Source organism: Euprymna scolopes, chromosome 4 (genome assembly GCF_053919585.1).
Source record: "Euprymna scolopes isolate OS-2025 chromosome 4, ASM5391958v1, whole genome shotgun sequence".
In the NCBI taxonomy this organism is placed as follows: Eukaryota; Metazoa; Mollusca; class Cephalopoda; order Sepiida; family Sepiolidae; genus Euprymna; species Euprymna scolopes.
The window spans coordinates 79,170,274-79,183,942 of NC_136485.1; positions in this window are offsets into that span (position 1 = coordinate 79,170,274).

The window sequence follows — 13,669 nt, forward strand, 5'->3', positions numbered from 1 at the left end:
TTTTTGTAAAAATTAAATAATATTTTGGGCATTTTATAACAACCATTATATGAGATAGTTTCATGTGATTCTTAAACCAGCATATATTTATTCATGAATTGATTATATAAGAATATATACGACTATGTATGACTTACCTATTTAATAATATATCCGAAATCTGCAAGAATCAAAATATCATATTTAAGCGTGTTTTAACATCAGGTTATGCCGAGCGTCCGTGCTAGCTTAGATAAATACTTTAGCAGTTTAAACAAAAGAGCTACAATAATCTCAGAGCGTTTGTAATCACGCAGCACACCTACAGAATGCCAACATCAACATATTACTTATCAATGAATCCCTTGTGGAATTTCAACAGATTTCACTAGCTTAAAATAATTTAGTATGGGTGCTGATAGTAACTTGTTCAATTGTGTTTATACTATTCACTTCCGTGATCATTGGAATGTATCAAGCTAGAACTAAAAGGAGTCAATGTGTTAGGTAATATGAAAGGTGAACTCAAAGTTGTAACGAATACGGTCTTTGTTAATGTATCATAACAAAGACCTTGGTTCAATAATTATACTCGTATTTATATTTACTATTTGTGGACCACTGTAATTTTGTAAGTTTCTCATGAGTTTGAAAAAACATATGTATTCATTAATTGTTTAAATTGCTAAGGGTTATTTTAGCTCATTTTATTCGAAATTCAGAAACGTAGTTTATTAGTTATATAAAATATATATTTTATATTTATTGGAAATGGCTATAAGTATATACAGCATGCATTTGGTAATGTTATTTAGGGAATCAATTCTAGGTGCAGAATAAATTTTAAAGGAGATTAGGAGATAAATAGATCAGACAAAATAAATAGAAACATAGATATTGCAACAGAGAGCAGACGCATGTATATAAATGTATACGTAATGCAAAGTGATTTAACCGTAAGGAAAAAATAATATACATGGAATACAGCATCTTACAGAGACGATTGCCTTAGAGACGTAAATAGCATTCGAGAGCGTGTAAAAGACGGGGGTGACGTGTAGGCGGAAAGTAGAAATCAAGCGTGACAGGAAAACGAAGACATAGAGGTCGTTGATCCAACGTGGATAATAGAATCGGCGTTATCATTATTGTCTACTTTGCGACTGAGGCAACACGGATTTGGTTATTTAATATGGCAAATATGGTTACAATATCATTGTTTTGTATGTATTTAAAAGTTTAGTGTTTACCTGTACACTTTTGATCATCGTTGTAAGCTTATTGTATATTTTGAGACCTCTAATATCACCTGTTATAAACTTCCCACTGTTTTTTTCACAAAAACAGTATACTTATAGTAAAGTGAACAATATGGCATTAACTAATATAAAATGAATTATTAATTATAAATAACAATTTTGTTAAAAAAAAATTAATTAAACCACTAAGTAAAGATCAAATTTTCATATTTTACATCGAGATAGAAGTAGTTCCTTTGTAATGGATAATAAATTGCTTGGCTATTGTTCGTACTTATATGCGTTTAATGCTAAAAAAAATCGTGTTTGTGTTTCTGTAGCTAATGAGGCTTAGTTATTTTTTTATATGAATATGCTATCCTAGTTGTTCATTTAACTGATTTCTAATTAATGATATAGGATGTAAATGTGTCCTTTATTTAAATAATTTTAGTCAATACAAATATAAACGTGTTATTATAAAATCAGTTGATATAACCATTATTTTGAAAAGTACAGATGACGCAATTCATTGTGAATTGATCGCATGTTTTGTGGTTAGATTCTGCAGATTTATGCTATTAAGCGTCTTACGAATACTGTTACATATATGCCTGGCTGGTGATCATCTAGCTATAAAAATCGACAGTTATTTCATTTATGAATGAATACGAGACACTTTCTTTATAATAAAGACTTTGTTAATTTTACTATGTATTTAATATACACACTTCAAGAAAATGACGCTGGTGGAGTTTAGTGGCAACGGTGTGTCGCAGCTTCGTCAATTTGTGTCCCGCTTCCGTCCGTCATTCTGACTGTTATTTTGTTCTCTCTCCTCTTTTTATAAATATCACTTCGACCTGTTAACCTATTTTATCGCATGCTTGTTTATTGGACTTTTGCTGGTTTTTGGTCTGCCCCATGATGTATTTACGTAATGGATCCCGGTCGCTCCAAATCCCGAGATTTCCATTGTGTATTTTCGTTTGCCTGGATGTATCTTAGGCCGCCTTTCCTTTTGGTCGCCTGGTATTTCCATTGTTTTTCCTGCTTGCCTGGATAAAATTCGCCTGCCCTCCTCATTAACACACTAAAATATTATATATTTATTAGAATCAATCTGTTAAAGTAATAACATAACTATATTTTCATAATATAAGTAATATAAACAGATTTTAGTAATCAGTTATATAAGAAATATGTAAGCTAATAATATTACTTCGCTTACCTTAAACGTTCGTGTGCGCTGGTTGAATATATATATAGTTTCTAGTCTTGTAAGATATAAAATTTGCTAGTCTAAACAGTAAAGTGAATTTGACGCCAGAACGTACTTATTCTCAGAGAATCATAAACAACTGATCATGTTCTCGAATTTTCCCTAGTTTGTGGCAGCCAACTCTTTTTTAATCTTACTTTAGACATTTCTTACTGACTAAGATATATATAAAAAATTGAAAGTGTTTATAAGTGTGTAGTGACAGCACTGTCGTGTTTAAAAAGAAGTTAAAAACAGTGCGTGCAAAAATTACCACTCATTAATACAAAGAGAAAAAAGAGAAACAAGTTTTCTAAATATTCATTGTAATATGTGGCAGACTTGAAATAGTTATATTTTGCAACAAATTAAGGTATTTTGATTGCGAGTATCCACATTTATGTTGGCGTTTACTTGGACTTATAACGTCTTAGTGCTAAATCTAAATCGAAAAGACCTTACCAATTATTAATGTTTTATTAAAAAGGTACTGACTTATTTATCCAGCTGTTTATTTTGTTTTGTCTCGTGACCTCGTAGATTGCATCAATTATGTGTTTAACGGTATCCATATTTAAACACGAAGACCAAACATATTGTTGCGTAGTACATTGTTAGAAATATTGGACAAATACTATCTCGAATGCTTTGTTTTTTTTTTTTGGGGGGGGGGGGTAACAACGACATTAATCTCTACATACATTTTTAATAAGCCGTGATGGTTCTCCCTTTTTCTGACCTTTGTTTCTCCAACGTTTTATCAAACCTGCTTTTAACGTGCTCTCAGGCCCTATCTACGCCCCTATATTGATTGTCGCTCTGTGCACACGTTTTTTTATAGTCCTCTTCTTTGCACACGGTTCGGCATTTCCACACATGCATCCGTGCTGTATTATTTATATATCTATCAAAATAGAACACTAAATTGTAATCTGATTACGCTATCTTTATTTATTCACGTGCATGGCATAATGTATTTTCCGACCTATTTGTATATGAATTGATAACCTTCAATGTGTTGTAAAATTTCCACTCATGTTCTTATCTTGAATATTATGATTACAACATTCCGGCTGATGTATTAATCAAAAATATTCAGGTCCCTGTTGTTGAATTAATATTTTGTATATTGGAATCTGTGTGGAATTTCTCATATAATATAATTCTTTGCGGGTGTTTAGCATTTACATATTTAAGTTCCGTTACAAATTGACGTAATTCTCAAGTATAGTCTTCGTATCGCCAATTCCGATGATTTTACTAAAAAACGTGTATTGTTATTATATTTTTTAAATAGTCATTAGTAGTTCATGCACATTTTATTTAAAGTTATTAATATAAGTCCTTATACCAGATTATGTAGGCATCTGCGTTAACATATTTAAAAGCTTTATACATGCACGTAGTCAAGGCACGGTGTATCTTTCATAGTATATTCCATTCATCACATAATAATGCATAGATTACGGTACTACCCTGTCTTATGCACATACTTATTTATTCACTACTAAAATTAAAGACAGCACACGACAACACCTGTATTAAGTATGAGTCAGTCCAAAAAATCATCAAAAGATTAAAGAAACGTTTATCAGAAAAATATGCCATGCGTGCAGGGAGAATGAATCACATTCCCACTCACTTACAAAAACAGAAAACATACACACCGTTACACTCTAAACAAATATAATGACAGAATTATAGTCCATTTTTCAATAGAAAGTAAACGACACGAAAGCATATATCTATTATCAGTTGCACTCGTTTATCGCATTTTTGTATTTTTCTATGTACCTTTCCAATATAGTTTTATTTGCATGGTAATAGTATCGTACCATGTCCAATTGTTCATAACGATGAAATTGTTACAGGATCAAAATATGAATACAGGAAAATACTTGCAGATAATCAGAGCAGTTACTTTTTTTGTCAAAATCAAAGAGATTCTAATGCATTGAATGTTATGATCGCCTTCGTTTCATAATTCACATCCATCTTCTTTATTGCGAAGTTTTGTTTTCCGGAACATTACCAAAAACAATAAAGGCATGTATTGTGTTAGATTACGGTGATCAGCTTTAAAACAAGAGTTGATATTGATATTATATACACATAATATCTGTAACCCGATACAATTGGATTCAATCTATCCGTGTACGATTAATATATAAAACTGTCTGATCAAGCAAACCATCAGAAAACGTAATCTGTGCAATTTGTTAATCCGTCGCAATACATTCATTACCAGCTGTACACACCCGGACATGCGTTGCTGTGCCTGAGTCTGGTTGACGCAAGTATTAGATTGATTTGTATCTCAGAGACACACGCACGCATACACACACGCACACAGGTTAACCCACACACACACGCACGCACACATGTACAGACGCAAACGCATGCGGAAGCACGCACCAAAAACAACACACACGGGAAAACTCACAGACAAACACACAAACACACACAAGCGTACACAAAGAAACACAGGCACAAACACAACCCCAAACACACACGGAAGCACACACCAAAAACACAGACACGCACTAAAACACACACGCACACAAAAACCAGAAACACGCACACACATACGGACGTACACTCAGACACGCAACCATGCAAACACGCAAACCTGCAAACCGACACCTGCACCAAAATCTGCACCGAAGCAAACACGGAAAAATAACATACACACGCACAAAAAAAACAATCACACACACGCACACAAACACGCACTCACACACGCTCGCACGCACACGCACAAACTCACGGAGAGACTGAAAAAACGCACAATATAACCACGCGCACACACACGCACAAACACACAGACGCACACGCACAAATTCAAGCCACACGCACAAACAAAGTAACACATACACACACGCATACGCACGCGCACACACTCGTATACATCACACAATTCGAACATAGGAAGCAGTGGATGGTTTGATCACACATAAGGAGATTTCGATGGGTATACAATGCCAAATTACGTTCATGATAAAATGTCAGAATCAAGCGTTATAGTTAACTGTGTAAAGCAAAAAAAAAAAAAAAAACAATGCCAACGTAAATGCCCTGCTTTTCAGGGATCTTATATTAAGAGTTCATATTTGAAAAAAAAGGCAACGTTAAAAATTATTATAAAAGAAAACGAAAAGTGAACAACTCGTTACAAAACAAACTAAAATAAAAGAAAATAGTATCGTTCACTGCTTGGTACGGAAAATCGAAGAAAAATAACAATGCTAATCGTAAATGTTAATTATATTTGCATCAAGATGTGTTTGTAAGGGGATCATTTTTGTGGTCACAATTTCTGTGTTAGTAACAGTAAGGGTATGGTAAGTAAAATACCGATTTGGAGCGGTTAAGATTTTTTGTAGTTGGTCTAATATTTATAAGAATTGCTCTGTGTTCAGAGTGGCGGTTAGTTTGTGAAGATCGTACGCGTTCGTTTTTTGATAAGTTATTTATTCTCAAATAATGTGCCTGTTAGTTCACGGCCAATGAAAACAAGCCGGAAATTTCGAAGGAAGGAATATTTTTATTTTTTAATCGGTAACTAGAAATATCATAATGTGTATATGAGTGTATGAACAAGTTACGAAGAGTGCTGGAGAACATAGTTATAAATTGTATATATAGTGCCGCTGATGAGTGGGGACGGTAAGTGGACTGTAGATGAAGAGAGGAAAAAGAGAACTACCTCGTCAAAAGATATTGCGATTGTTATGTTGTTCACAAGATTTTGTGTAGGATTTTATTATAACGAAAATGTGTCTAACATTGTATTCTAAAGTTACATAAGATAGTGTCTAATAACCAAGGCATATTAAATGTTTATGTGCCATGTATTTTTGTAAACTTACGGTATTTGGGTCCAGATGGAAATTTCTGCAATCATGTTATTATATAGTAGGTTAATGATGCGGCATACTTGGCGTAATTGAAAAATTGTTTAAGTTAAATTCTCCCGATTCAGAATAATAAGCACACGTCACTTTTATGAACATAACATATGAAAATACTGAAAATCTACCAAGTGTCCTTTTGTGACGCAACCCATAGGCATGTTTATATCAGGAGGGGCGATTATTCATTGTTTTGTGCGTGGTTGTTCTGGAATACTAAAAACCTAAGAACAAATGCAAAGGATCTGACCACTATATGTTCATATAATCAGTTTATATATTATATCGGGCCGTGAAAACAACTGGAAATTTGGGCAATACTAAAGGTGCTTAAACAGGCGTCCCATAAAATAGTTTCGTTGTTAATGACGTGCTAAAAATTTTAATATTTTTTGCTCATGATATGTATGAATATGTAACAGGAAGCCTTAAACCAACGATGTTATTGAAAAAACATCTCTACCTTACTGGATCATGATGATTTGAAGTGTCTAGTGTCTTCTGACCATATGTCTTGGAAGAATTCTTGAAATTGTTATTTCCCAAATATACCAAATTGCTCGACTTAAAATAGGTGAGCATGTTTTACGCAAGTGTAACATATGGTGGGCACAGACTTCATCAGTTTTTATTTAAAAAAATATCTTAGAAAGGGTACCTTGGTGCCCACGTGAATTAGCAATTCGTTTAAGTAGAAAGTTAAATGATATGCGGGAATTGATCGTACGACAGAACATTGTTTTCTTAAAGAATTATTGTTTATAGGATTCCATGCACATGGAGTTTGCATTCGACATCAATTTCATATTTAGGTTTCTGACTGTGAAACAAATGAATTCCCTGTCATTTCGCTCGAGCGTTCCAAATAATTGCATCGTTAATCATTCAAAATAGTGAAAACCTATTCACCAGAACCCCCCCCCCCCAATGTGAGATCTGATTATCAGCTCGACGGGCTCCCTGCTGCCATGACACAATTTTTCTGATCTTCTCAGAGCAACTCTGCGATAAACACCGCGCAAACCTTTCTCATCTCCAGTGCCTTTTGATTAATTTTCTGTACAGTAGACACATCCCACATGGAGAGAAATCTGCACTTATTTTCTAAATCTAATCGATCTATTCATGGATAAGAATAATGTTTTCATTAATGAAATCATGTATTTCGTCGGGTGTTCTGACTTTGTACTGTCAACACCTCTTATAGTACCTCACAGACTGCTGGCCTTTCTTGAATATCGTATGTCACTCTAAATCTGATGTTCGATTCAGCAAGATAGTCCAACAAAACTGAACCATTCTATAAGTTGTTGTTGCGGTTTTCGCAAGTTTAAATAGAATTTTATTGCAAACCTTTTTTTTTTTTAAATATCCTTACGTCAGGATTCCATTTTTGAAATACACTCCAGTTACAATTAGGTTTTAGTAGAATGTATTTCTAATTCCTGCTGTAGCTATAATAAAAAAGTCAATAATCTCAGAAAATTTATAACAATAACATACTGAATGTTCAAGATGCTACAACAATCTTGAATGCCTGTACAAAAAGTCTGAAAATTTATTGAAGGCAACTTGTATATATCCGAAGCTTTTAATAATTTTACTAATTCAGAGGGGCCTTCCAGAATTTGTTGGAACTGTACAACGGGTGCATTTCAGTCGGAGGAAGTTACTTCGAAGGGGGCATGTGTTTCAAGCGTGCACTATCAATAAAGGTGCATATACAATAAAACTGCCTGACACCTTATTGAAGTATCTTCATAGTATACTCCCAGGCCTGAACATTACTTGCATAAGATATCGTAGATGTCATATACGAGAAACTTAATTTTTAGAGCATCTGTTATTTTCACGCTCAAACATTGTTTTTCTGATTAATATTTAACCTTATATATTTAGCAATGCACGTTACTTTCAATATATATTCTTTCTTCTTACATAATTACACAAACATTTAGTTGGGAACCTAAAACTGAACTTTGGGACACCGCAGCGTGTATGATGTCTTGCATCTTTAATGTCGATTCTGAATTCTCTAAAGTTAATTTTTATTTTTTTCGATTATTGCAAATAGTTTGGTATTATACACCTGGGGGTAAGGGTTTCACGCAGCTTTTATATTATTTAACAATTTACGGAGTCTAATGATTTTGCTTCGTAGATGAATTATATATTGCAACGTTCGTAAACGAAATTAACATAGATCACCTCATAGCTCACTAACCTTATTTATGAGGCAATTTATTATTTTTGTTGTGACACCGACAGTATAAAAACATTCAGTAGACATGTAAAGTTGATAAACCACTCTATTAGGAATTTTCCTCTACCTATTTAGTACCACCAAAATACGCGTTCATGTAGAACTTTGCTAAGTTCTACATGAACGCGTATTTTGGACACTTTTAGGTAATTGTGCGTATTTCCTTCTTATTGAAAGTGAAGCTTGTTTCTGTAAATGTATATAGAAAAAACGAATAATCTTATCCTAATAACAATTCAGTTACTTCACTTGGAGTTATCACTCGTCATTGCTCTATATAATCTATTGATAGAGGCAGCAATTAGCTTTTGAAGCAGATCTTAATAACGAGTTAAATAACAGGTTTCTAATTATACATGGCCTTACAAACACAATCAACAATGTAAAGCGAGGAAATTTGTAAACACTACTATAAATAATGAGTGTAATCACCACAAACATCATGCATTAGTATCAGTTATAAGAAGCGCCCAACAATTGAACAGAAGTGCAATTTTTGTCGAGTTGTTGGAAAATTTTAAATGTCTGTCACGTACTTGAAGTGTCAATAAAGAACGCCACATACATAGTAATCAAGCAGTGGTAAATCAGTTACATTAACTAATATTTTTTCTGCTTTCAAGCAGAATACACAGTCGATGACAGAGTCGTCAGCTTAAGTGGGATTGTGAGCAATTTATATGTGTACCTCAGCGCTTCCCATATTCTGATTACCTATTAGATTATGATGTCTGAAATGTACGCAAGTTTTGACTATACATTCAAAATATACATCCAATGAAGTAATGGCGTCTGCTCTTTACGGACACGGAGGTATTAGTCCTCGCGCGAAAGAGCAGGACACAAAATGTTTTAAATAATAATAATAATAATAATAATAATAATAATAATAATAATAATAATAATAATAATAATAATAATAATAGAATAACAATAACAACGACTTCCGCTGGCGAGGACTACTATTAACCGTAAGCAGTTATAGAGTCCTTTTCAGATTTTCATCTCTATTTTTTTCTCGTTATGTACTGAATAAGTGTTAACGAAACCTATATGAAAAATGTTATTTTAATGTTTTTGTGAAAAAAAAGGTTTTCTCATTATTCAGACCTGTATTACAAACAGGGGGTTACAAAAATGAGTTGTTGTGTGAAGAGAAATATAAACTGAAAAATTTAGAATATTCAGACCTGTAATAATACCAAGAGGGGGTTGCTAAATGAGTAGTGGTGTGAGAAGGAATACAAACTGAAACAAAGATAATATTCAGACCTGTAATAATACAAAGAGCGGGTTACAAAAGATTAATTGTGGTGTGAGGAGAAATACACATTGAAATAGAGAGAAGAAGTGTTTTAAAATATAATTTTAAAAAGATAAGCCACAAGTCAGAAAAGCATTTCATCCGAGGCATAGAAATAATTAAACGAAATGTGTTTACGATAGGCTTAAAAATAAAGGTACAGGATTCCATTTGAAATTTATTTATCTTCAAAGTGCACTTTTAGAAATGTTACAAAGTACGGTATAAAAAATTAATTTAAATTGAATCAAAAAATTACCTTGGATTTATTTTGTCATGCACATTTCGTTGCAATTCAAAAAACATTATCGTTCATCTAGCAATTAATGTTTAAGGTATAAAATGTTCAATGTTTTTTTAACGTGCAACAGAATGTGCATTGCATAAAATGAATCCAAGGTAATTTTGTGATTCAATTTAAATTAAATCTTTATACCTTACTCTGTAAAATTTAAACTTGAATCTTGTACCGTTATCTTAAAGCCTATAGTAAAAACATTTTGTTTAACAATTTTCATGCCTTGGATGAAATGGTTTTCTAACTGGTATGTATCTGAGTCTTTCTAAAATTCAAAAAAAATTGTGACATCAGAAAGTTATATCGTGTCAACTACTTATCTGATACAAGGAAGAAATGAGAGTCATTAATTCTCGACAGGGAATTTCTTTATATATAATGTCCTTGAAACATTCGATAGCACTGCTGAGTAATTACGGCATATTTTATGTAGCATACATATATTTATTTCTTCCACTATTAGCTCCAAATTATCTCAGCATGCATTATATTTTACCGAGTATAATCAGTGCATTATTGGGTTTTACAATTGAGAAATAGAGACCCCCCACAAAATTTAAATGACCCAAGACATTTTCATCGAGTAATTAGTATTCTTTCACGAGCTTATGCAGAAAAGTGAGTCCGACTATATTTGCATCCTATAATAATATACATTTTATTAATAAAACATTTGTGATCCAACATTTGAAGACGAATTTATTAATACTGATCGTAACATTAATCGCGTGAAAAGCATTTTTTCATTAAGTAGCACATACAATGTATTGTAATGAAATATGCTTTAAATTACGAATTATCACATAATTCTTTATAGGTAAGACGAATGCATTTTCGTCCTTCGCTGAAAGTTCACAATCGAAGCCTGCTATTTATTTATTTTAAACAAGCTGATGTTTAGGGCACTGCTGCAACGGGCGGGTGTGCGTTTAATTCACACTAGAGGAGAAATATTCAAAGCAATGTATTCTAGCCGCACTGATGAGTTGTGATACAACGAAACAATACTTTATGTGGATGAAAATTAAATTAAACGAGTTGAACAGTTTGTAAATATATTTTCACCCGACACGTATCTAAGCTGTTAAGCGAAACCCACTATTATTTTTGTAAACAACCTGCTGGTTAGATCACTATTGCGACGGGGGGGCGAGTTTAATACACACTCGAAAGGAAATATTTACGACATTGATAGTGAGTGCTTCCGACTGTACACGCGACGGTTGTAGGTTCTATGTACGGCTGGGGAAAAGTGTATGTCTAAGCGCATTGATGAGTTGTGGTACAAGGGAACAGTATCATATGTGAATGACAAATCTTTATATCTATTCCCTTCCGCGCCCCTACTTCCCGACTTTACTGACATGCAGAAGTTCAAGTGCAATGTGAACCGACATCTTGCTGGCCAACTCCCTACACAGTACCTCTGATGCCTATGTCCCTGATAGTAGCCCTCTCCAACTAAGTGGCAATGTGCCTTATTTAGGATGAAAATGAAAGTAAAAAAAAAGATAGAAAAGAAAATAACAAATATAGACATTGTAAACGAGAGGAAAACATAACCACAACATAAATGAATGCAGTAAGCTACATTTAAGAAGTTTCTTGCCAACAAATAGTTAAACAAATCTTACATTGCACGCACATCAACATGAGTAACGTCAAAATCGCTTCGAAAATAACGTCAACAGAATAATCTCATAGATACATTTTATTTATATCATTAAGAACGAGGAACATTAATCTTTTATGTTACTTCTGATCATTCAAATTGAATCTATGTGTAAGAAACTAAATTGTTTTTTTATAATTTCTTAAATAAATTCTCTTAGTATTCTCGAAATTATGAATATCTATTATCATACTATTTCTTATGGTAAACATTGTTTTCTTTGTATAATGCCACTTGAAATTATTGGCCGCTTTGTTTGCTTTCATTTCGCAAAGGAGCAGTTAATCTCCTGTTTAAGAGGCGGTAGAACTTGATATATAAAAGCGATCTCATAAGTTTTAGCATAAACCTTTGCCTAACAAGTAAGTTAGCTACAATATATTAGGACATGTGATCTCAATCATCGAATCCTTTTACTCAGATTTTTCTTGAAAAATATTTGTCGAAATCAAAGTATTTGGAATCAATGTCGTTATGCTTAATACACCCATATTGGGATCCACATGTTTCCTGAATTTGATCAATGATAATTCTAGTGAAATTCGGAAGACATTCGGACATGTGATCTCATGCAAAACGCCACAATCAACAGCATCATATAAATACGCTAGTGCAAATATTTCAGTGGATAAAAGCGGCTTGCTACTTTAAATATATCCATAATTTAATACGAAGACAAAACTGTCTGAAGTATACAATGAAATTTATGAAAAGGAAAGGTTTACTAATATATATATATATATATATATATATATATATATATATATATATATGATTGCAACGTCTTGTCAGACCAGGGCCACTCCCTCAGACATTTAAAATCCATGATCCCAAATGCCTGAGGGAGTATCTATACAAGATGATGTTACAGAGTCTTAGCTTTGTACGACAGATAAGTCTCTCTCTTGGTTCAAAATGTTGAGATCCAGCAACAAGCAAGAGCAAGATAGCCAGCAACAAATTAAACTGCAGACCAGCTTAATGCGGGTACTGGTCTCCCGCTTTGTTTTTTTAAATCAGAGATTTGCTTCTCCTAGAAAGGTTGCCTTCACCACGACTTACGGGAGCCCTCTTCACCCCAATACAGATACACACACACACACACACACACACACACAAATATACACTGTGCTAGTTGGCCGTTGACCCAGAAAAAGAGTTCATTCGCCCTTTGGAAGGTCTTGTTTTTAATCCTTCAGGGAGACTAGTCACCCTCCTCACCAAACAAGTCTGGTGGGGGAACCAGTTTAGTCGCCGGTGACCCGACCATGAGGCAGGTAGTACTGGGTTACATGGTACCAGTAGCATATGACATTACCTCACATATTTTCCTCGAGCCATACAAATTAACAGCAGTGGTCTCAACCATTGATATTTATAGCATACCTAGTATAGTAAACTAATCGTACAACCTGAGGTCAGATATGTTACAGCTTGCTGTGGAATAGTGAGTATACAGAATCGATTAATAAAAAGTGCTATAAATATACGGAGTTAATGTATAAACGCGCGAAAAGTGAGTGTACACGCGAAAACAAATATAGCAACCGATGAAAACAATACAAAACTCATAAGATAAATAACGTTTAGACATCATTGCATGTAGATTAAATTAAATATTTTTTATGTATGAAATGCATAATTTGTTGAACAAAATAGAAAAAAAAACAAAGAGAAACGGAAGTGTGTATTGTACAGTCCGATAGTACATTTTGTGTGTGTATTCAAAACTTAAAAACATCAG